The sequence below is a fragment of the Trachypithecus francoisi genome, unplaced genomic scaffold (genome assembly GCF_009764315.1).
Source record: "Trachypithecus francoisi isolate TF-2019V2 unplaced genomic scaffold, Tfra_2.0 Lachesis_group17, whole genome shotgun sequence".
NCBI classification, from domain to species: Eukaryota; Metazoa; Chordata; class Mammalia; order Primates; family Cercopithecidae; genus Trachypithecus; species Trachypithecus francoisi.
In genome coordinates this window covers 30,479,279-30,503,551 of record NW_022681462.1, presented here as the reverse complement: position 1 = coordinate 30,503,551, position 24,273 = coordinate 30,479,279, and the positions used below count along the sequence as shown (strand labels likewise).

The 24,273-nt window shown below is 37.2% G+C and overlaps 1 protein-coding gene across 3 annotated transcripts in view; it reads right to left on the bottom strand.

The window, feature by feature from the left end:
• CTNNA2 (catenin alpha 2) overlaps positions 1-23,891 on the bottom strand; it is a 1,168,663-nt gene extending 1,144,772 nt beyond the window's left edge. For all 3 annotated transcript variants that reach the window (XM_033175260.1, XM_033175261.1, XM_033175262.1), the window contains exon 1: positions 23,623-23,891. The gene's annotated coding sequence lies outside the window, so the exon portion shown is untranslated. The remainder of the gene's footprint in view (positions 1-23,622) is intronic.
• Between the last annotated feature and the right edge of the window lie 382 nt (positions 23,892-24,273).

The following is a 24,273-nucleotide window of genomic DNA, read 5'->3' as shown; positions in this document are numbered from 1 at the left end:
TACATGACTCAGCTCTTGACAAATTAAGAAAACCTAGCCACTTGGGAAAGTGAGGCTGGCAATGTGAATCTAGGTATGGCTTTCTTTGTATATCTCTGACTTTTTGGCAACTTCTCTTCCCCTTTCAGCAGACCCCAATCAGTGCCTCATTACCTTGACCCAATCTTCCCTGCTGTGACCCCTCTGAAAATTACCTGTCTACATTGTGTCCCTTCAAGAAGCTTGAGTACCATCTAGTTAACTTAAAAATGTCAAAATCAGAAAAGAGCTTGAGAGCTGTTCACGTATATGTCCACTGAAACATTTCACAAACATTAGTGATATTTAATGGCAAGGCAGATCTAATCATGGTAATTGGGCTGGCATTTTTTTCAACTCTTCAACAGAGCTGACAATGTGCAGCTACGCAAGAGCCTTGAAGATACAAAAATCTTAACTATCTCCCTGCCATTATCTTTAATTCTTTCTGGGAATACCTTCTAAGCACCTTGATTTTCCTCCCCCTTCATATTTGACCGGTCCCTGAAAGCTAAAATTCTGATAGCATTCATACCTGAAAAAACATTATATATATATATATATATATATATATATGTATATATATAGATATATATGTATGTATATATAGATATAGATAGATATATATGATTATGTAATTACATATCCAACGTGATAGTAACGACAAATATAAGAATAAATGATTTTGAAGGGCATAATTGTTTTAAATGCCAAGTTTTACATTCTACTTATTATAATTTCTAAATTTATTTTTCCTGATTATAAAAGCAAAATGTGGGCCAGGCACAGTGGCTCACCCCTGTAAAAGGAGGCGAGGCACTTTGGGAGGCCGAGGCAGGTGGATCACGAGGTCAGGAGTTCAAGACCAGCCTGGCCAACATGGTGAAACCCTGTCTCTACCAAAAATACAAAAATTAGCCGGATGTGGTGGTGGGCACCTATAATCCCAGCTACCTGGGAGGCTGAGGCAGGAGAATCACCTGAACCCAGGAGGGGAAGGTTGCAGTGAGCCAAGATTGCACCACTGCACTCCAGCCAAGGCGACAGTCTCAAAAAAAAAAAAAAAAAAGCAAAATATGTTCATCGAAAAATAGTTTATTCATTTTTCCAAAAGAAGTATTTAGGGCTTTTTATTGACTATATATAAGAGCTCATTAACCATTAAACAGATTAAGATTTTGTCCATTGCATATTAAAATTTTCTGCATGAACAGTTTATCTCTTTATTTTACCCCCTTTTAAAGTAATTTCTTAAAAATTATGTCATACTTAATCTATTAGTTGTTTACTTTAAAATTTCTTCCTTTTTTATGCTTGGAAAGCATAATATCAATATCAAATTAAATAGTCATGTATATTTCTTTCTACTTGTTTTGCAGGAGTTTTTTTCCCGCCCTTCTTACCAACTGATTGGCTAGTGTATTTTACCCCCTTTTAAAGTAATTTTTTAGAAATTATGTCATATTTAATCTATTAGTTGTTTACTTTTAAATTTCTTCCTTGTTATGCTTGGAAACGCCTTCCCTACTCAATATCAGATTAAATAGTTACGTGTATTTCTATTTGTTTTGTAGGAGTTTTTATCACCCATCTTACCAACTAATTGGTTATAACAATATTAACAGCAAAAATCAGAAATGAAAACATATTTATCCAGAACTTGACATATTTGAAAGGGAAGCCAATGATCACACAAATAGAAAGCTATATAAAACACAGCTGAAGTTATCACAAAGTCAAGAAAGATGTTGTATTTCAGAAACTGGAGACAACAAGCACAATATCAAAAATGAAAAACAGGAACTCACGAGAAAATACACTATCAATACTAGAATAAATATATCTGTATCTAGGTGATCATGGCTTAACGGTAGCAAAAATTATCTATAAATCATTTTTTATAATAAACTAATGTTCATCTACCTCTGCTCTAGGAGGCTTACAGGGAAAAAAAACTGTTCACAAGTTTTCATTTTAAGATAATTAAATTGAAAAAGAATACCTATTATGAGCATGACAGAAAAGGAACTAGATATAATTAAACACTGCAAGAAGCTATATAAACTTATCCTAGCGTTATAGCAAACAATATGGCCATAATCACTAGAGCCTTCAACTCGGTATCTATACTCTTAGGACCTTCAAACTCAGTTTTTAATAGAAAGTAATGTGCTCAAAGGTGTTCATTTCTAAACTGTTTACAAATAAAAGCTAAAAATAATAAAAATGTTTAAACACGCAATAAAATGCAGCCATAAAATAATTACTAAATACAGATAACAATTGGGAACTATGACTTTTTTAAATGACATAAAATCATATGTATTCTATAACTACAATCATGTTGAAAATGAATATAAACAAGCCTGAAAAGAAACACAGAAATGCAAACAACATACATCACAATTTTGACAAGAAGGATAACATTTCTCTTTTTCGAAAAATGTCCTTAGTTATAATATTATTTGTGCAGCAAACATAGTTGACAAAAAGCTTTATAAAGGCTCAGATCAGTATTTCCTCTGGTGGATTCCGCAGGAAGCCAGTTGCTATTCCAGCAAGGCCGGACAGGAAAGGGCAGATTGGTAGAGAGGTTTTGTGTCAAATGAATGTAGGATATATGGATATACGATATTTAAGTGTAGTTTAATTGTGTTTTGTTGTTTCCTCCTTGGGCTATTTGTTTGTTTGCCTGTTTAATGGCAGAGACTCTTAGACACTATTTTAGAAGAAAAAGCAAGTCATTTCCCAAGTTTACCCGTAAACCAAACTTGATCGATAAAGCATTGCTTAGGACTAGTATCCCACAAAAGGTGCTCCTCTAGACCTCTGAATCCATTAGGAACATGTGCCATTATTAAGATCTCAATCAGTTTAGGGGCCACTTGTGTCTCTCATCATCTATAACATAATTACAAAATTTTATATTATTTCATATACTCTGGTTAGTTGATAAAATGCAACCCATGGGAACTCAGTGTGTTTTTTCTAAGTCTCAAAGAATGTTATAATATACTTTTAGATACTGTAAAATTGATATTTCCAAACATACCAAATTTTCTATAAACTACCACTCACTTCATGTTTTAAAAGTTAATATATTGAAACTGAATACATTTACTGAATACTTGTATTTACAGACCATATGCTAAATTCTGTGATATACATTGTAAGGTATACTTAGATGAATAAAGCTTATCCCTGCTTTAAAGACATTCTCAGTCAAGAGTGCAGGTTATGTAGTGGGTATGGAGCCAGGACAACAAATACAGCAATAACTCTAAGAAAAGGTGTAACAAAAATGGGGAACAAATAAAGGTATACAGCAGTAAGGAGGACAGTAAGATGGAAGCATTTTAAGGGATCAGATACAGATTCATCAAGGAGGGAGACTGCATATTAGATGGACTTAAATGACATGTAGAAGGTCTCCTAGGTAGACAACAAAAAATGAGTCCAAGGTGCCCTTGAAAAAGAGCCAGGGGTATGTTGGAGAGGAATGTTTCAGACTTGTCAGGGAAGAGGGTCCCCTTAGAGGGGCATGATAATGTCTTTTTGGAATAGGAGCTATGAGCTTGAGTCTGGAACATAGGACTCATGAGTGGTAGGCTAAGGCACTTAGAGTTAATTAGGCAGCCAGAGAAACACACTGAATGCTTTTTCAGCAAGAAGATTAGAACTTCAAAAATTAATCGGGTGCAGGTGCATCCAGATTAGGGGTTTCAGCACTGGAGAAATGACACTCAGGAACACAGACAGAAAGACAGAGACAGAGACTGAGAGAGCAGATTAAATTCTGTGATGAGAGGACAGTACAGAAGTAAGCAGCAGCTTGAAGGTTTTTGGATGGTTCAAAAATATGTCATTCAAAAATACATCAGCGAGAAAAACAGAGAGATTAGAAAGTTCATTTGTCAATAATAGCCAATGATGGCGGAAGAAAAATCAATTAGTTAATCAGAAGAATGCATTCAGGAAGAAAAATTTTAAAGTATTAAAGCACATGCAATGAATCCACCTACGCCCATCTCTAAATTTTAATTCAATCACAGTAGTACTATTGCAAAATAGCATAACTATAATATACATTTGGGACATAGGCTAGAAGGAAATAAAAAAAGTGAATACGCTCTTTCACCTCCTAAATTCACGGGGGTGAGTCTTCACAGAGCTTATTTAAACAGCTCATGAAGTCACTCTCCTAATGAGTAGTACAGAATTACTTTCTAGGGATAGAGTCCATCCCTGTAACTTTATTTTCTGACACCAAGAGGGCTGAGAGAGCCACATCACTTTATCCATTAACCCTGTCTGTTTAAAAAAAAAATGTGGAACAGAAATTAGTCAGTTCAGCATCTTCCAGCATACCACAATAGAATGGTAGAATTCTTGAGACTGGAGAAGTCAATTTACCAAAGCAGCATCTGTGACAGAGTTCAGGAAAACGCTTTAGGTCTTCTCGATAACATTCTTCATATGGAGGATTTATTTGTAAAAATATTTACTAATGGCTGGGTGCGGTGGCTCGTGTCTGTAATCCCAGAACTTTGGGAGGCCAAGGAGGGCAGATCACAAGGTCAGGAGTTCGAGACCAGACTGGTCAACATGGTGAAACCCCATTTCTACTAAAAGTACAAAAATTAGGTTGGGGCGTAAGCCTGTAATCCCAGCGACTCAGGAACCAGAGGCAGAAGAATCGCTTGAACCTGGGAGATGGAAGTTGCAGTGAGCCGAGACCACACCATTGCACTCCAACCTGGGCAACAGAGTGAGACTCCATCTCAAAAAAAAAAAAAAAAATTACTAACATAACTTTAGCCACTCATGTCATCTTTACAAATCCAATGACATCTCTGTGTGCATCTTTTGTGTCAATGCTTACACACTTTGCCTATTTTGGACCTTAAGCGAAAGTTCTTGGACATCCTGCTGTGTATTATTGCAGGCATAAAACAAGTGTGCAAGGAGACTGTTTCCGTTGCTATGGAAATATCATTTAATTTCCTAATTAGTAAGTATATAAATGCCAAACCATAGCATTTGATTATTTCTGAAGTTTGGCAACAAAGTCTATTATTCATGTCTGAGGACAAAGTCTCTATGTTTTCAACACTTTTATTCAAAGTAAGAATTAAGAACTTAAACTGTCTAGCATTTTAATGCTTACAAATTGATTCGCTGCACATGACAGAAATGAAAGAATAAATCAAGAAACATATGTAAGTCATTTATTCTTCCCCTCAAGCTATATATATATATGTGTATATATATATATATATGAGCATATCTATTTACTAATAAATAAAAACTAGAGGTGGCATTTCCCTTACAAAATAATTTCTTTAAATCATAACTTCTCTAGTGGTTATAATTACAAAGTGAGATTTTAGCAATCCATTTACTATATAAAGCAAAACATAATTGACATCTTCTTTCCTCCCCTCCATCAAATTTTTTCTAATCTGGGCTTTGCAGTAAGGCAAGAAAGAATATAAAGTATTCAGATGAAGCACAAAGTTTTAAAAAGTGTTAACATTCTAAAACCCATTTCTGTCTACCTACTCTTAGGAAACTAATTCACCACGAACTCCCTATGCTGAATGTTCTCCTGTGCTCAAACTGCTCCACTTAAAACAAAGCACACTAAACTAAACCTTCTCTTTATGCTTCCCTCTCGCTTGCCTTTCAGCATCCAAGTCTGCTAAACATGTTTGGAAACATACAACATATAATTTCTCTGTTACACTGACTCTTTAATACTATCAGGTTTCTTTTTTTTTTTTTTTTTTTTTTTTTGAGACGGAGTCTTGCTCTGTCGCCGGGGCTGGAGTGCAGTGGCCGGATCTCAGCTCACTGCAAGCTCCGCCTCCCGGGTTCACGCCATTCTCCTGCCTCAGCCTCCCGAGTAGCTGGGACTACAGACGCCCGCCACCTCGCCCGGCTAGTTTTTTGTATTTTTTAGTAGAGACGGGGTTTCACAGTGTTCGCCAGGATGGTCTCGATCTCCTGACCTCGTGATCCGCCCGTCTCGGCCTCCCAAAGTGCTGGGATTACAGGCTTGAGCCACCGCGCCCGGCCAATACTATCAGGTTTCTGAGGTGACCCCTTGACTGAAACCACTCTGGCAAAGATTAAGTGAGATCCACTTCTTACTCAACAAATACAGTGGCCTCTAGTGGCCTCTCTTCAGTCTTTAACCTCCCTGAGCTGTGCAACAACATCTGATGATCACCTTTCCTGCCTGGAAACAATGGAAACTTGGGAAATTCTTCCTTCACACCTTAAGGAAAAAAAAAAGGCAACCAATGAGGCACTTGCCTCCCCCTTCTCCACTCTTCCCTATTCAGATTGTGCAGTGTGAAAACTAGAAATGGTTTGTCAGTAAAGAGATGTGTTTCCTTTTTATCGATAAACTATTTCTGCTAGTTGTATGGACAGTAACAGTAAAATACCTTTGTTTTGCTGGAGAAGTGAGGCATCCTGTTAACAAGAAATGCTGCTTTTTTGTTCTTTTACTGAAAGCATATTTTTCACAAACCACTAAACCCATAAGAGTTACAGTTTAGTTTAGCAAGCTTCATTTGTAAAATGTTACCCACGCCAATAATCGATTCGTGTAGTAAGATAAAGAATGTAGCTGGAAGGAAAATTCTGCTGGCTTAAATACCAGAAATCAGTATGAAGAGAAATCAAACCTAACCTCCCACCACAGAAAGCCTCCAGAGCAGACCACAAAGTGGTCATGGGTCATTGTTTGACTCCTGATCTGAGCAGCTTCCACAGTCTCTTCTCATCACCAGCAGAGCTCCAGTGGCTCCTGAGACCAGGCTGCACAACTGCTGTAATTTTAGAGCTACCGAGAAGCTACAAACCTAGTCCAGCGAGGAGCGTCCCGGTTTAGGCTTTATTATCTGCTTGAGTCATTTCTTACCCTTCCTTTCTCTTGTTGACTGTCATAACCCAGAGACCTTACGGCTGGAAGCAGTAAACAGATGCAAGATTTGGTCTTATAACTGCCTCTCTTTGCTTATGTATGCTCTGGCTAAAAATCCAAACCGAAAGCTAAAAGTAGAAGTAACATTTTTCTTTTCCAAGTGTGTTTTCTTTTGCATTTTGCTTACTTTCTTGACTTCAGAGGTAAATACCCTCATGTGATTCCTCTCTTTCTTTCCCATTAAATGTTTTTCATTATTTGTCACTTAGGCAGTGGTATTCCTGTGGATGCAGATCCCATACTTATAATGCTTTATGCAACTGTAGGGCATTTCATCTACTTCCACAGCTATAACTATCACCTCCTGTTTCACTCTAAAATTTCTAATTTTAATACCAACAGCTCAGAAGTCAAGACCTTATTCCTAAATGTCTATTGAAGCCTTGCATCTGGAAGTCCTGTAAGCTCTTCATATTTTACATCATCAAAAGTAAACATCAGCTAACTCCTAAATCATGTTTCACACAAGAAGACATGTGATAACATTCACAGTTAGCCTTGTCTTTGCCTTTGTTCTGAATCTCATATTTAGATGGTTCCTAAGTCTTCTCGCTTCTATATAACCAGTCCTGTTGTCTCCTTCCTTACCACCTCCTCATGCCTCATCCCTCCGCTAAGTACTATGGCAACTGCAGAATCTGTTGAGCCTTAAATTTACACTGACATTCCTACCTTCATGCTTTCCCCTCAACCTGGAATGCTATTTCCTACTTTATCTTTATAGGAAACTTTTACATGTTCTTCAAGTTCCTATTGAAATGTGAATCTTCTTGACCTTTGTCTAATTCTGTTTTACTTTAAACACTCCTTCATCACTGCTATCTATAACTTCCGATATACCTCTACTCCATGTCATATTCTTCAGTTTGTTCATGGGTCGCACTTTCACACCATATACCAATGGATGACCTAAGGGTAGAAACCATGTCTTACCTATCTTGGTATCACCAATAGAGTACCTTACCTAAGAAAGGCAATTAAGAAATGCCTCTTCAGCTATATTATGGCTAGATATAAATATAATTAAATGTCATTTTCAAAGTAAAGAAATATTCATTTTTGTGATATGACCATAGTGCAATTTTACTCTACAATGTGAATTGGCTTTAAGTTCAACTCTAGTGAGAAAATATATGATTTAATATTATGACAAGGAGTAACTTCTACATTCCAAATGGAAAAACAAATCACAATTATTGGATTTGTTTGCCTTACATTATAGGCATCATTCATATGCAATATTTACCATTTTAAAGTGTACAATTCAGTGGATATTTTATAGTATATGCACAAACAGTATGTGCAACCATCACCATTACCTAATTCCAGAATTTGCATCATTTCAAAAGGAAAACTCTCAGTCTGGGCAACACAGCAAGACCTTGTCTCTACAAAAAATAATAATAATAATCAGCCAAGCATGGTGGCACACACCTATAATCCCAGCTACTGGGGAGGCCAAGGGGAGAGGATCGTGTGTGCCTACGAGTTCAAGCTGCAGTAAGCTATGATTGCACCACTGCACTTAACCTGGGCAACAGAGTGAGATCCTGTCTCCCATGTCTCCAATAAAAAAAAAAAAAAAAAAGTGCACCCACTAGCTAGCATTCGTTCTTCATTCCTTCTTTCTCCCAACCCCTGACAATCACTAGTTTTTGTATACATAGATTGGCAAATTCTGGACATTTTATATAAATTCAGTCAAACAATACGTTACATTTTGTGCCTGGCTTTCTTTCACTTCACACAATATCTTCAAGGTTATCCATGTTTCACGTGTATCAGTACTTTTTCCTATTTATGGTGCACTATCATCCCATTGTATAAATATACCTTATTTTGTGTGCCCATTCTCCAATTAATAGGCATCAGATTTTTCAACTTTTTGGCTATAATAAATAATGTTGCTATGGATATAAATGTACAGAGTTTGGTGTGGACATATGTTTTTGCTGCTCTTCAGTACATATCTAAGAATAGAATTGTTGGGTCATAAGGAAATTTTATATTTAACTTTTTGAGGAACTACCAAACTGTTTTCCAAATTAGCTGCACCATTTTATATTTCCCCTTAAATTTACACTGATATTTCCACCTTCACGTATAAGGATTCTAATTTCCCCACATTCCCTAGCAACATTTGTTATTAATGTTCCTTTTTTTTTTTTTTTTTTTTTTTTTTTGAGATGGAGTCTCTCTCTGTTGCCCGGCTAGAATGCAGTGGCACCATCTTGGCTCACTGCAGCCTCCATCTCCTGGGTTCAAGCAAGACTCCCGAGTAGCTGGGATTACAGGCACCCGCCACCTCACCCAGCTAATTTTTATAATTTCGGTAGAGATAGGGTTTCACCATGTTGACGAGGATGGTCTCAATCTCCTGACCTTGTGGTCCACTTGCCTCACTCTCCCAATGCTGGGATTACAGGCGTAAGCCACCGTGCCGGGCCTAACATTCCTTTTTATTAGAACCAGTCTAGTAGGTGTGAATTCGTATTTCATTGCAGTTTTGATGTGCATTCACTTGATGATGCTGAGCATCTCTTCATGTGCTTATTTGCCATTTGTATATCTTCTTTGGAGAAATGTCTATTCTAGTCCTTTGTCCATTTTTAAATGTAGGTATTATTTTTATTATTAACATGTAATAGTTCTTTATATATTTTGAAGAATAGATTCTTGTTGATATGTTTTGTAAATATGTTCTCCCGTTCTGTGGGCTGTCTTTTCATTTTCCTGATGGTGTCCTTTGATGCATAAAGGTTTTTAATTTTGATGAAGTCCAATTTACATTATTTTTCTTTTACTGCTCGTGCTTTGGGTGTCATATCTAAAAATCTACTGCCTAATCCAAGAAACCAGTGCCTAATCCAAGGTCACTAAGATTTACACCTATATTTTCTTCCAAGAGTTTCACAGTTAGCTCTCATACTTAGGTCTATAATGCATACTGAAGTCTACCATTAATTTTTGTATTTGGGAGAAGATACAAATTCATCATTTTCATGTAAATGTTTATTCATTTGTCTCAGCACCATTTGTTTAAAAAACTATTCTTTCCCCCATTAAATTGTCTTGTCACCCTTGTTGAAAAATCAATTAATCATAAATATATGGGTTTATTTCTAAATGCTCAATTCTATTCCAGTAAAATAAATGTCTATGCTTATGTTAATACCACTTAGTCTTGATTATTACACTTTTGCAGTAAGTTTTGATATTAAGTGTGTCTTCCAACTTTGTTCATCTTTTTTAAGATTGTTTTAGACTATTCTTATTTATAAATGAGTTTTAGAATGAGCATAACAATTTCTGCAAAAGAAAAAAGGAAGCTGGGACTTTCACAGCAATAGCATGGAATCTCTAGATCAATTTGTCTAATTAATATTAAGTCTTCTCATTTGTGAACATGCATATATTTCAATATTTTAAGTCTTCTTTAAATTATTTTAATGATATTTTGTAGCCTTTAGTATCTTCACTAAGGATTTGCATTTTCTGGAGTGAAAGACAAATAGTAACAGTATAGATTGTTTTATAATTATAATAAAGTATAAAAATAAAAGCTATTTAAAGTTAGCATTTTACCAGTTGAAACATTTTATAATGCCACTTATAAGTTTGATATAAAATATTTTAAATTCATACTCAAAAAGGAGTATTTATTTCATATGGTATTCACTTGCCTTGGTTAAGAACAACTCTGCAATTGTAAGATAAAATGAGCAACAATAAAATGTATACACCTGGATTTAAGAGGTCAGCTATTCATAACAGCAACAGCAAACAAAAAAATTATTTCCAAAGGCAACCAGTCATCACGAAAATTTCATCAAATAGACAGAAGCATCTCAAATTATTCAAGCAAACTAGAACAGAAAACAGCTACATGTTGTTAACTGATAGTTTTATTCAAACTTATCTTAGTATTACTTTAACTCATTTTTATGGTATAATTCTTTAAGAAAAGACAGCTAACCAAATTTTTAAACTAGATTCAGTGATTCAGCACTAATAAAAGTCTCTTGCAATTCTATTAAGCATGACTTACCACTTGCTACTATTTTCACATACACAGTCAATACTCTACAAAGTGAAATGCCTGTTTTCAACAATAAAAATTATATCATCTACTTAAACTAACTTATTAGGTTGGTATGAAAGTAATTGAGGTTTTTGCCATTACTTTTAATAATGTAATGTAATAATGTAATGTAAAAGCAATCTTGCCATTACCTTTAATGGAAAAAACAGCAATTACTTTTGCACCAACCTAATAGAATGGATCACAGGGTTTTAAGTTGATGGGTTCATTAATGATAAATCAATACTGATATGTATGCACAAAGACTAGACCAGATGAACAATTACAATTCAAGGCAATTAGCCTATTTTCTCAATTTGCATAATCAGTGAAAGGTGTTCATTCAAAATAACCATTTTCCTGATTTGAAAAATTATGAAAATACTACCCAAGTTAAGCTTCCTCTCGAGTTTGAATAAGAAGATCTTACTGCCAAAAAGTAAAATTCTGGGTAGCAACTGGAGACTGTAAAAGCTTCTTAGTGCTACTGTATTGGCTACTGTACCAAAACGGACACATTTCTAACAAATAATGCTGGATGTGGAATGAAGGTCTTGTATTAGCACAACAGCTTCAATATGCAAATGACGATAAAATATTTTAAAAATCAGATATCCAAAGAATAAAGTCACTTAGATAAATAAAAAAGTTTACTATCACAGGCATTAGCATAATCAAACATATTGTCACCATCACTAGATCATTATTCACTCAACTCTACCCAAGATATAGAAAAGACATGGCCCATGCCTTTGAATGGCATACAAAAAACACCATGGAATACTGAGAAACATCTATAAAAATGCCAAGTAAATTTCTGGAAGTGAGTATATGAAATTCATGTACACACTATGCTTACTCCAAAGGGAAAGATTCACAAATGTACTGATATTGGTATAAATATACTTGGGTTATCACGGAAAAGAGAATAATTTGAGAATTGAGAATAATTTTAAAAGCAAAAAAGGTGTGTTTGGAGCACAGTATAGACAGTGTATTTCCAACCTGAAGAGTGCCTCAATTCACACTAATCAAAGGTAGAAGAAAACAAAATTATTTAAAATTATAAGACACTAAAATAAAAAGTATGAGTATTATATTTTACCATTTTCATGTAAATAAGCCTTGCAAGTGGTGTGTGTGTGTATATGTGTATGTGTGTTTTTAAACTATGAACTCTTATCTTAACATATAAAAGAGGTAACACAAATTGATAAGAAAAAGACAAGGGCACATTTTTTGAACCAATAAGTATTTCAGCAAGGTGACAGGAGACAAAACCAAATGTAAAAATAAAAAAGAATAACTTCTACATCAGCAATAACCTATTAGGAAATATTAAAGAATAAAATCCCTTTCCCAACAGCAACAAAAACTCATACAAGATAGTAATAACACAAAATGAGAAATATTTCCTTCTATAAAGAAGGCTATTTATGTTACTGAAGGACACAAAAAAGACTTGAATAAATAAAGAGACATGTGAATGGAAAGATTATGAATTGAGAGTTGTCAGTTCTCCCTCAAAATTATCTTAAATTAAATATAATACTAACTAAAATACAGTGTTGTTTTAAAATTGATAACCCGATTATCATATTCTTCTGAAAATAAAGATGTAAAAACAGAGATGAAACTTTGGGAGAAAAAAACCATCACCTACTGGAAATCATAATAGTAGTTTTAATAGTATATCATTAATTCAGGAATAACAAAAAAAATTATCTATACCCAGAGAATATAATTAAGCCCTTAAATTAAAAAATAAGATAACTAACTCATGCAAAAAAAACTTGGAAAACATGAACACACTCATCACAGCAAAGACAAAACATTAGGCCATTAGACAAAAAGCAAATGAAAAGATAATCAACCTCTAGAAATCTGGGAAACAAATTTATATAAAAAAGAAGTATTCTTCTTACCTATTCACTGGTAAACTTTTACAAGTTTAAAATCATCATGTATTGGAAAAGGGTAAAGAAATATGCACTTTCATATTGTTGGTGGAAGGTACTAACAATTGGATGAGCAATTTGGCACTATTAAAATTTAAAATTCACACACCTTATGACTCAACAATTGCATTTAGGAGTTTACCTTTAAAAAATACATTTGTACATGTAGAAAATAAACCTGTATAAGGATGTTCACCTTAGCACTGTTTGAAATAGCATAGATAGCATAAACAAACTGAATGTACATGGAAACAAGGATTAAATAAACCATAGTACAACCACACCATAAAATAATAGGCAAGAGTTAATAAAAGCAATGGCGTATATATTTTTGTACCAGTGTGGAGATCTCCCTAAACTACATGTAAAGTGAAAATAAAGTACAGAACATCATGTCACCATTTAAGAAAAAAAATTATATGTATATACACAGCTACACAAACCTTGACCTCTATTCCTTTGAAACAGTCTCCTGGGGCCCCCAAAATCAATCTTCTGCCCGTGCCACAGCCCATATTGAAGGCAGATCAACCCAGACATTTTATCTCTGTAGACAGCCAAAAATTGAATACTTAAATTCCAAAAAAATGCAATGTTACACAAAAACTAATGTAGAGGAAGAATTTTTATAACGGCAGGAAACACTTAAATGTATTTAGTTGAAAATAATATACAAATTTATATATACCTACTGTCTTGGCTGTGCTTAAAAACACCCTCACTACATGATAAACTCAGATATACTCATGGTGGGGGGAGAAATTCACCAAATGTTCACTGAATAGTTGGACTGCAGTGATTTTTATTTTCCAGACTCTTTTTCTTGTTATTTTCTAGATGTTCTACAATGGGCATTTATTACTGTAAGTGCAAAAGACAAAACATGTTCTTTTAGAAACAATGTATCTTCTGTTATTGGATTCTTGAGATACCTCTGTATAGATAATGCCAAAATATTTCTGTACTCTCAGCCTCTCCCCTTCACTCTAGTCTCACTTTTCAGCTACCTACTGAGTAGCTATCAGTGTCCCAGCTTTAGTTCTCCTGAATGTGATTTCTCCACCTCTCCCACTGCTGTGCTCATTGATCCCACCTCCCTGCCAGGCCAGCCCTGTCCCAGTTCTCAGACCAAGACAGGACTGAATCTGAAAGTACTAATACAAGGTCACCTCCCCACTCCACAATCTTATTCCCATCCATTGCTGAAGCAAAGTTGCTGATTCTGTGTCAGCCTGGATTTTTGCCCCACGCCACTGTGGCATCAGTACCACACTGCAGGACACAGTCGATCATTCTGTCTGGTATTAAACTGTTCAGGTACTCATAGCCCCTACTAGACTGTCAACTTATGAGACAAGGCACTGTATCTTAACTCATGTATGGCTCCAGGACTGTATCCCCCAAAACAGTGGTTTCCATAACTTGAAGGAAAGCATTTGATAAATGGCTGTTACATATGACCAGAAATCTGAGGATCTGTTTGAAGACGGAGCGAGCTCAGAGACTTAGTTCAATCAACAAGCATTTATGAAGGAATTACTGTGGGCCCAGCCAAGAAACAGGAAAATACTAGAAAAATGGAAGATGCGGCTCCTATCCTTAAGACAGAATCTAGAGTGGTTGAGAACACCTCAGGAAAAAAAGTAGAAAATAATTACTGTTTTGGCTTCTGCCTTAACAAGCAAAACATGAAAATCTTCTTGCCTGAGGTCCTGATTTCACAGATGGGCAAACTGCAATCGAATTTGCCTGCCTGGATTCCAGACTACTGCCAGCACTGACTTTTACTTCCTGTCCCAACTCCATTGGCCCCAGTGTGCTTGTCTTTGCTTGTCACTATTTTTATGCTTGCCCACTTTAAATTGTTCCCTTGGGTCCAGATTCCCTCCCTCTCCAGTTCATGCTCTGGGCTAGGATCTAAATTTTCTTCTTCTTGTGCTACATTGCCCTCCATTACCTGTTTCTGCATACACTCTCTCACAATAAAAAGTTGTGACCACAATCTCAGCTTTATGCTTCAACCTCTTGCCAAAACCTGAGAACAAGGCAGGCCTCTATATCAAATTGTAATAAACACTGCTGCTTACTTACCCAACAATCATTTACCCCTTCCTTATTAGAAGAATTGCTTCTCTGTTCATCAATACCCTAACCTTCTCCACCCAGTGAATGCTAATCCCATATGTAGTCCCAGCCGGTAAATCCTGATTTAGTCTAAGCCTGTCATTCATGGTATACCCATTCTCCTTGCCATTTACTAGATTGGGAATGCTCATGTGATTCAGTGTTGGCCAGTGACATAAGAGAGAAGTCTGCAGGAGGGTTTTTCGCAAATACCTCCTCATTCTGCAGGACGAGACACTGCTGCTGCATGACGGTGTGCTAGGAACTAAAAAAGTGATCAAAGCACTGGCTGAGAAAGCGGTCAACACACAGACTGAGCACAGACAGGAGAAATGCAGAAAGTAGAAACTAAGCCCAGATCTCCCATCCTCTGCATTTCTTGTCACTTTTAGAAATCTTTTCCAATGTATTCCCCTTCCTCTGCTGCCAGGTAACATATTAAATAGTGCACCTTAAAAGTTATATATATACACCTATATATATATATATATGTCAGCAGCTTTGTTCTCTATCTCAAAGGAGTAACTTTCAAATAGGAATGTGATAGATATTTTGGTGGTTTTTAGTTTGAAGCTATTATGAGGAAGCTGTTATTAATTTTCATGCAAAAGTCCTTGTATATATGTTTTCATTTCACCTGGGAGTGGAATTTCTGGATTGTATGGTAAGAGTATTTTTAACATTAAGAGAAACTGTCAAACTGTTTCGCAAAGTATTACATTCCCACCAGCAATGTATGAGTATCATAGTTGCTTCACATTCTCTCCAAAACTTGGTATTGCCAGTCTTTATAATTTAGTCATTTTAGTGTTGGGATAGTGGTATCACATTGTGGTTTTAAATTTAATTATTTTGGTGAATTATAGAGTTAAACACCTTTTCATGTGCTTGTTAGACATTTGTATATTTTCTTGTGTGAAATATCTCTGCACATATTTTGTTCATTTTTTAGACGGATTGCCTGTCTCCTTATTGAGTTGGAAGAGTTCTATACATCGTCTAGATAAAGTCCTTTGTCAAGTATCCAGAGAGAGATATGTAGTTCTAACAAATCTTTTGTCTTTTGAAGAGCAAAACTTCTTTCTTCAACTTTGATAAAGTCTAATACATCTTTTGTTTTAAATTTTATGATTAGTGCTTTTTGGTTCCGAAGGGATCTTTGCCTAATCCAAAATCACAGATTATCTCCTAAATTTTCTTCTAGAAGTTTATATACTCAAAATCATAGATTGATCCCATAAACATTATACTCAACGAAAAAAGGAATATAAAAATGAGTACATATTCTGTGATTCAACCTATATCAATTTCTAGAATAGGAAAAACGAATCTATAGAGAGAGAAAGCAGATTCGTCAGAAGAGAAGTTTTTAGGGTAACAGATATATTCTGTATCTTGATCACACTGACAGTTACACAGGTGTGTTTGTCAATCAACAACAAAGTATTCACTTAAAATGGGTACACTTTATTGTATAAAACATATGCCCAAAATTTTACTAAAAGAATTTTAATGGGAATTTGGAGCTGGATTGGTAGGAAGACTGGTGACCACCAGGTCCTCTGAAATAGAATTTAGGGGATAAGCAAGGCTTTGCTATGCCTGGGGCAGAAACATTAATCTTAAAGTATATATAATTTCTTGAATAAACATTACTTCATTCTAAATGCATAAATGCCATATAGTCTTTCACAAACATTGGCATGGCCAAAACAAGCCAATCACACACTGGGAGAGTCCCTAAATAGTGGCAGCAACTGACTTGTACCTTCAATGTAGGAAGAACTTTCAAAATGAAAGAGAGGGAAGGATGGAGAGATAAGAAAAGACAGGTTACTTAGTCCCTCAGTTTGCCCAGAGACCATGAAGCTAAATTTGCAATTTTATTGGGAACGGGAAAGCATATGCCACTGAAGGTGAAGTTTTTTTTTTTTCTTATGCAGCAGAAGTTTATGTTTCAAAAGAAAGAAAAAACAAATGGAACACAATGAAAATAAACCATTTGCCTTGAAATTTTAAGGAAAATTGAGATATAGAATTATAGAATGTTATAGCTAGATGTAAGTCTAAGTCACTCAAAAGACAGATAAAATAAATAAGGGTTGGAGAGTTTGAGGCTTACTTAGTCACAAAACAAATTAATTAGCTGGCTGAAAACCTGGACAGGAATCCAGTTGCCTTGGCTCAGTGTGCTTATAAAATCATAATCTCTAGCTCAATGCTCTGCACAGAGCAGGTATTTTCAAAAAATACCTGTTGAATGAATTCATGCTAGGTAACATAATTAAAAAAAACATGAAAAGCGTAAGTGCAGTAAAGAGATGAATTTAGATACAGATTTATGTTTCCCCAAGATTTTTTTTTTTTTTTTTTGAGACGGAGTCTTATTCTGTTGCCCAGGCTGAAGTACAGTGGCACCATTTCGGCTCACTGCAGCCTCTGCCTCCTGGGTTCGAGCGATTCTCCTGCCTCAGCCTCCCAAATAACTGAGATTACAGTCGCCTGTTACCATGCCCAGCTAATTTTTGTATTTTTAGTAGTGACAGGGTTTCATCATATTGGCCAGGCTGGTCTCAAACTCCTGGCCTCAGGTGATATGCCAGCCTCAGCCTCCCAAAGTGCTGGGATTACAGGTGTGAGCCACTGTGCCCGGGCTTCTCCAGGAAATTTGAGTCTTGTATACTCTTCTTTATGCTACTTCTGCACATTAGAAAAACGACAACAACAACATATTTTGTGAAATTACTCTGGAAATTATCAATGCCTGAAGAAACAGAACGAAGTGGTAAACTCTAAAGAATTGTAGGATACCCTTTCCTGGAAACAATTGAGTACAATTAATTAGCTATTTCTAAAGTAGTTAAAGGACATTGCTACTTCCTCACTGAGAGATAGACTGATGATATTTAACAACTGCTTCAGGCCCTGTGAATTTAAGATAAACTGGGAAGACTGAATTTTCACCGAATGCTTACAAATAAAACATGGGAACATCAGATCCTCTGGAGATTTCTGGAGTCCGTGTGGTTTCTGGGTGGGATGTGGAAGAGCAACTGACATAGCTCCATCAAGAGTCCTTGGCTTTCCTTCCAAAACATCAAGGGGCCATAAAAAAAGATACTGGATTTACTGCAGATACACAACGAACAACATAAACTCAATTTGCACAATATGAACATCTCAGAAGCTTTCTATTAATTTTCTACTACGGCTCTGTGGCCCTTGAGACCATATACAACTCGTAATCTCTAGCCCTGTGGCATGTCCACTCATTTAATGTAGAAACACTGCAGCAAGTTAGGATCTTATTTAATGTACCTCCATCTCAATATGTCCCATAAATATATTACCTGCCTTCCCTCAAAACTGCCTAACAAACAAAATAGCCAGATGTCCACAAGTAGCAAGATATTGAAAAATCAACATGATTTACATTAGTTTTTTTATTCATGCTCTAGTTTTAAAAACTATTCATTGAAATTTACATATAAAATTTACTTTGAAACAACTAAAATATAGATTATAGTAGACGTCACAGCAAAAATATAGAAAACCCCTAATTAAACAGGTAGTTATACATCCTTCAGCTCAAAAGAGAAAATGAAATTAATTCATTCTGTCTCATCCTTACTCCACCTCCCTGTTTGGTTACTACCCTCATGTATGGGGAACATACCTGCTTTTTTCACTCCTGTTAAAGCAAGTTTTCCTAATACCTGAAATGGAATAGTCTAATAGTTATGTACACAGATAAGGCCTATTAATAAAAATGAAAAATAAAATAGTGTTCAGTAGTAAAGCCCTAGAAAATTAAGGTCTCTAAAGTTAGACTATCACTATGTTTTGTACAACGTGTTATGAGTAATAATTTCAAAGAGGTATATAATGCAAATTTATGGTTGAGTTAGAATTCAGCTCTGAGATAAAAATTCACTTGTAAGGAAAACAAAAATGTCAAAAGTAAAATGTGTCAAAAATCTCTGGTAGCATAATATAAAGCTGACTAGTAGTAATACATCCGAAAATGTTTTATTTACATCTGCTGAATTTTTAAAACATCAATTAAGAAAGATCTCAATATAGAAAATAAAACTACTATACTCTATGGTCTGTTAGTTTTTAGAAGTATATTTACATTAGCTTTTAGAAATATATTTGTGTTTATGACTAATATATCTTAAGATAATATTTAGGAGGACAATCTTGTATATTATTTGAACTACAAAACAGAAATATATGAGAAACATTTTACTATTTTGGAGAAAACAATGAAATTGTGTCTACTAAAATGAGTTAAACATGAGCATAATAAATACCGATACTTCAAACTTGTGGGTAAAATTTTCTGGAAATCCATTTTTGAATAAAATAATTCAATTCATATCCCTCATGCTGTTGGATAAAGATTTTATGGATAAATTTTTCAAAATAGTTTATGAACCTGAACTAAAAACAAAGGTGTGCCAACAGATGTAGCCAGTGAGCATCTGTCACTCCCCACAGAGCGTATATTTAACCTGCTCCATGCAAGTTCCCTGCTAGACTCTCTATCCTTATCACATATTAGTCTCACAGCCACAAAACTGAAAGAGCATCATCCATTTAGAATTTATTAATAATCTTGGACGCCTATGAAAAGGGGCTTTTGTAATTAGGAAAAGTCAACCATGAAGTGAAAAAAATAAAATAAAATAAGCCCCTGGAAATACAATTATCCTAACAAGTACTGGTTTCATATAGGTCAAAATAAAATAATTTTAGTTATTATACTACGAGATATAGTTCTGGAATATTCATGGGATAAGGAAACACAAGGGAGAGTTATAGTAACCATAATATTAAATCTTTATTGTTCAGTAACGGTCAAGATTTTCCTCTGCCTTGAAGTTAAAAGAAAAGACCTAAGAATATTTTGGGTCCTCACTATGACACCGATCATGGATTCCATGTCTTGGGATGGGGATTTAGGTGAGATAAAGAACTGAAACTACCTCCATGGGTAGCTGAACCTTCTATGTGATGAAATGGATCCCACACTAGAAGTTGTCTTAACTCAGTGATAGTATAATTACTCTGACTGTATGCACTCTACCTTTCAATACCCTCACCTGCATGCCAAATCTTCCAGTAAATAGTTTGCCTAATGTAATTCAAACACACAATGCCTTTTCCTCCCTCTCTGCTTTTGTTCCAGCTGTGGTGCCCACCCTGCATGAAATCCTTCATAGGAGTCTCTGTCCAAGCTCCACTGCTACTACCGAATATAACATTTTCCCAGCTACACAGACACCCGTCTTCTTCACAATTCCTCTAGTACTTACTTGCGCTTCTGTCTTTTTAGTACATAATCATATATGGTCTTGGAATGTGTTTAAACTATTTCTCCTAATTATAATAATGTTTACTTAATATATGTTTTGTTTGTACCAAGTACTGTGCTAAATACATTTAACCTTTAAAGCAAGTCCATGTATCAGTCCCCTACAATTTTGATTTTATAGATGAAAAAAAAGAGATTTAAATTGTACACAAGGACACGATACTCCTAAGAACTAGAGCCAGTACTGACATCTGAAGCTCTCTCCAAAGATCTTGTTCTTTGCCACTGTGAAATAGGACCTCATGCAAATGCCTGTTCTCCTCAACTAGACTGTAAGCTGAGGTCAAAGACAGTGTTTTTTACTTCTTTCTACTTCCTTGGAATACCTCACACCGCTCAGCCTAGGGTTAGGCAGGTATTAAGAGCTCTGAGGGAGGGAGACACAGAGAATATATCCAGAATACGTTTTACAGGGGTCCATAAGATGTTCTATTGGCTCTTTATTCTATCATGTATTTTTAAAAGTCCAGTCAACTAAAGGCAGAAGCCTCTAGAAATGAAATTCTTCAGAGGAAGTCAGTCTTTATCTGCAAACTGGATTACAGTCAAGGAGGCAAGCTGCTTTTCAAAGACACTAGTTGCTCTTCTAAAATGCACATTTTGTTAATTGTACTCACGTCTCTTAAAATTTTGCTGTAAACAAAATGTTATTTTGCTTTCTAGTTCTTTAATAACTTGGCATGCTTTGTTTCCATTCAGTGGACTAATGTTTACAAAAGAGGCATATGAAAAGTACCTGTTTCTATACTAAGCACAGTATCAAAAACTGGGGCATACACCCACATCACTCTGCAGAAAAACTGCAACAGAGAAAGAGCAAAGCCTACAGAGGGGCTGCCACCTCCCCTCATTCACAACTCTGAAGCCCCACAAAGAATAGCAGAGATACTGGGAGGGGAAAAGTCTTTTGAAAGAAATTTGGACAAAACTAACTTATTATGCTCATATATAATTAACATGACAGTCTTTCACTTGTTTCATGGTATTCTAGGGAAAGGAACACCAACAAGGAAAACACTCCTATCTACAAGTTCACTATTAAGTAATGCAAGCATTCCAATACACACAGGGTTGACTGCAATCTGCATCAGGATGTTGGTAACACTGGTAATTCAACCAAGCTTTAGGTATATGGTTGAAGAGTCAGCCAAGCCATTAATGGAATTGCATTCCTACCACGGGGAGTTGAAGGAGTCCATCACTCCTAATATTACACACTTCCCCAGCACTGACTCAGGTGATTAACTATCAGCTCTTCATCAAATCAGCACTCAATCACTTAGGAAGGCAATTCTCTTCATCTCAACTCCTGCTTTACACTCCCATAAAATGCAAAACTGCATATTGCACTATTGTCATATAATAATTTAAATGAAAAGAAAAAATCAATAATGTGTTCCACAGCATAGTGTCTTACTGGCAACTTCAATGAATCCACCATTAATTTTGGTCCCTCACACATACTCTTTAAACACAAAACACAGCCATTCTAAAGATATTAAGGTGTTTTGGTCTGTCGTTTTAGGAGAATATAAATAGGACAAAATATAGGCTTCAAAATATCCATTTCTGATTTATACTTACACTGTTGGACCCTTCTGAGATGATAAATATACTAAACATTCTGAGGCATGGCTGTCCCGCCATGTATAAATAAACTTTACAGCAGCAATGCTAACAGAAAGAATTGCCAAATTGCCAATAATATGTATAATATAAGGGGTTAGAATGCAAGCTAAAGAGTGCAAGGTAAATTATAGCATTCTGTGAAAATAAGTGATGTAAAACCAAGAGCAATTTTAAATTATTAACAATGGTTCTGAAGCTAATTTAACTTTTCCATTGGTGTAAGCCACAAACAGAATCACACAGTATGTTTCTCTTCAAACATCTTGAGGGTTCCTATGAGGTGGGTGAAAATGGGTAAGGGTGTCTCTTAAAGGCTATAATGCAGCTAATGCCATCTAAATGGTATATTTACAAGTCTGTGGCGTATAACCTCATTTCTCCAAAACTGTCTAACCATTATCCTACTTGAGAAGTTAACCCATGATGAACAAAAGTACATCTCTTCCACCCTTCTGCTCCCTATTTTCCCAAACCTCTCTATCTTGGTATTTTGCATGCTGAGCAAAACATTCCATAAATAATGCTGTGGTGCACAGGCATTAAAGTTTAGAGAGTTTCTGCCTTTGAAGTAGGTAGTGACAGGACCAAGGACACACGGGTTCAATTCCAAGCCAAATATGAGGCGGGTGGTTTGAAAATGACAATCCAAAGAGGCCTAGGGGAAAAGAACACAAGCTTACACTGCCACCTCCCTTCCTCTCCCCTCCCCTTTTTCTCTCTTGTTCCTTTCCTCTCTTCTCCTCTTTCGTTGTGGTTTCTCACGGAGACAATCAAAGCAGGGAAAGCTGGATTTTAAATTGGTGAGACACACACTGGGAATATGTAATTCCCAGAAGAAGAAAAGAAACTGCTGAAGAGGGGTATGGGGGCTGTTGGCAACATGTCCAAGTGACAACCCTCCCCACCCCCACCCTAATACAGCACAAATCCATAGATTCTTCCTCGATCCTCTTCTCCCTCCAGTTCCCAGTACTCTACCCAACTTGACCCTTCATCCTAAAAATTTAGGAACCTGCAGGGCATCCGCTGTTTAAGAGTGTGTCTCTCAGTATATGTACCCAATTTTCTGGAACCCCTGAATTCGGACAGTTGTAGCAGGGAAGGGATGTTCCCACCCTCCCACCGGGGAAGAGGTAAGAAAGGGGGAAAAAGAGATGGAGACAAGAGGAAAGGGATGCAGAGCTGTGCTCTAGCGCGAGTGGCTGCAAGGAAGACGGGGAAGAAAGAAAGGGTGGGAAGGAAGTGGGGCTGGGAGAGAGGAAGAAAGGGATGAAAGAAAGGCTGGAAGGGAGAAAGGAGGGGAGAGGAGAGAGGGATGTTGGGAAGGATAAGGGAGGGAGGGTTGGGGAGCCGGGAGGGGGGAGGATGGAGAGGATGGGAGGGAGGTAGGGAGGGAGGGAGGCAGGCAAGGATGGAGGATGCTCTGCCCGGGACTCACCTCTGTGGGTCGGTGGGAGTTTCTCGCCTCCTCCTCTTTCTCGCCCGTTCCCAGCAGCTGGAGTGGTAATCACAGAAGGGACTGGAGAGGCGGCGGCAGGGACAAGGGCAGCAGCTGCTGCAGCCGCCTCTGGCCGAGGTGCGGTGCCGCCTGCTCTGCCCGCCCGCCCGGGTCTCCGCCTCACTCGGGGCTGGAAGCGAAGCCGCTCCCCCCTCCCCCCCGCCCGCCCCGTGTCCTGCCCAAGCGCGAGCGGCAGCGGCCCGGATCGCCGCTAGGGGAGGCAGCCAGTGCGCATGCGCGGCCGCTGCTCGCTCGCGCGCCCCCGCGGTCCCCGTGGTTCCGCGGCGCCTGGAAAGGCACCTGGCATCGAGGGGTGGGGGGGTAGGGGGGCCGCGGGCGCGCGCGGCCTGGGGAGCGCCCGAAAGGGCGGGGCGGTGTGGGGCGGAGCTCTGGAGGCGCGGCCGGCTCGGCGCCGCAGGTGGGGGGAGGGGACAGCGGCGAAGGGGCAACGCCGTAGGGCGCAAGTGCAGTGTCCATGACAACCGCGTTACCTTGCGGGCGGGGACCTGGAGCTGAATCGCCGCAGCCGCGAGGCCGGGGGAGAGGGACCGGGTGCGGGAGCGGGCAGGATAGGGGTGTCGCAGAGTAGGA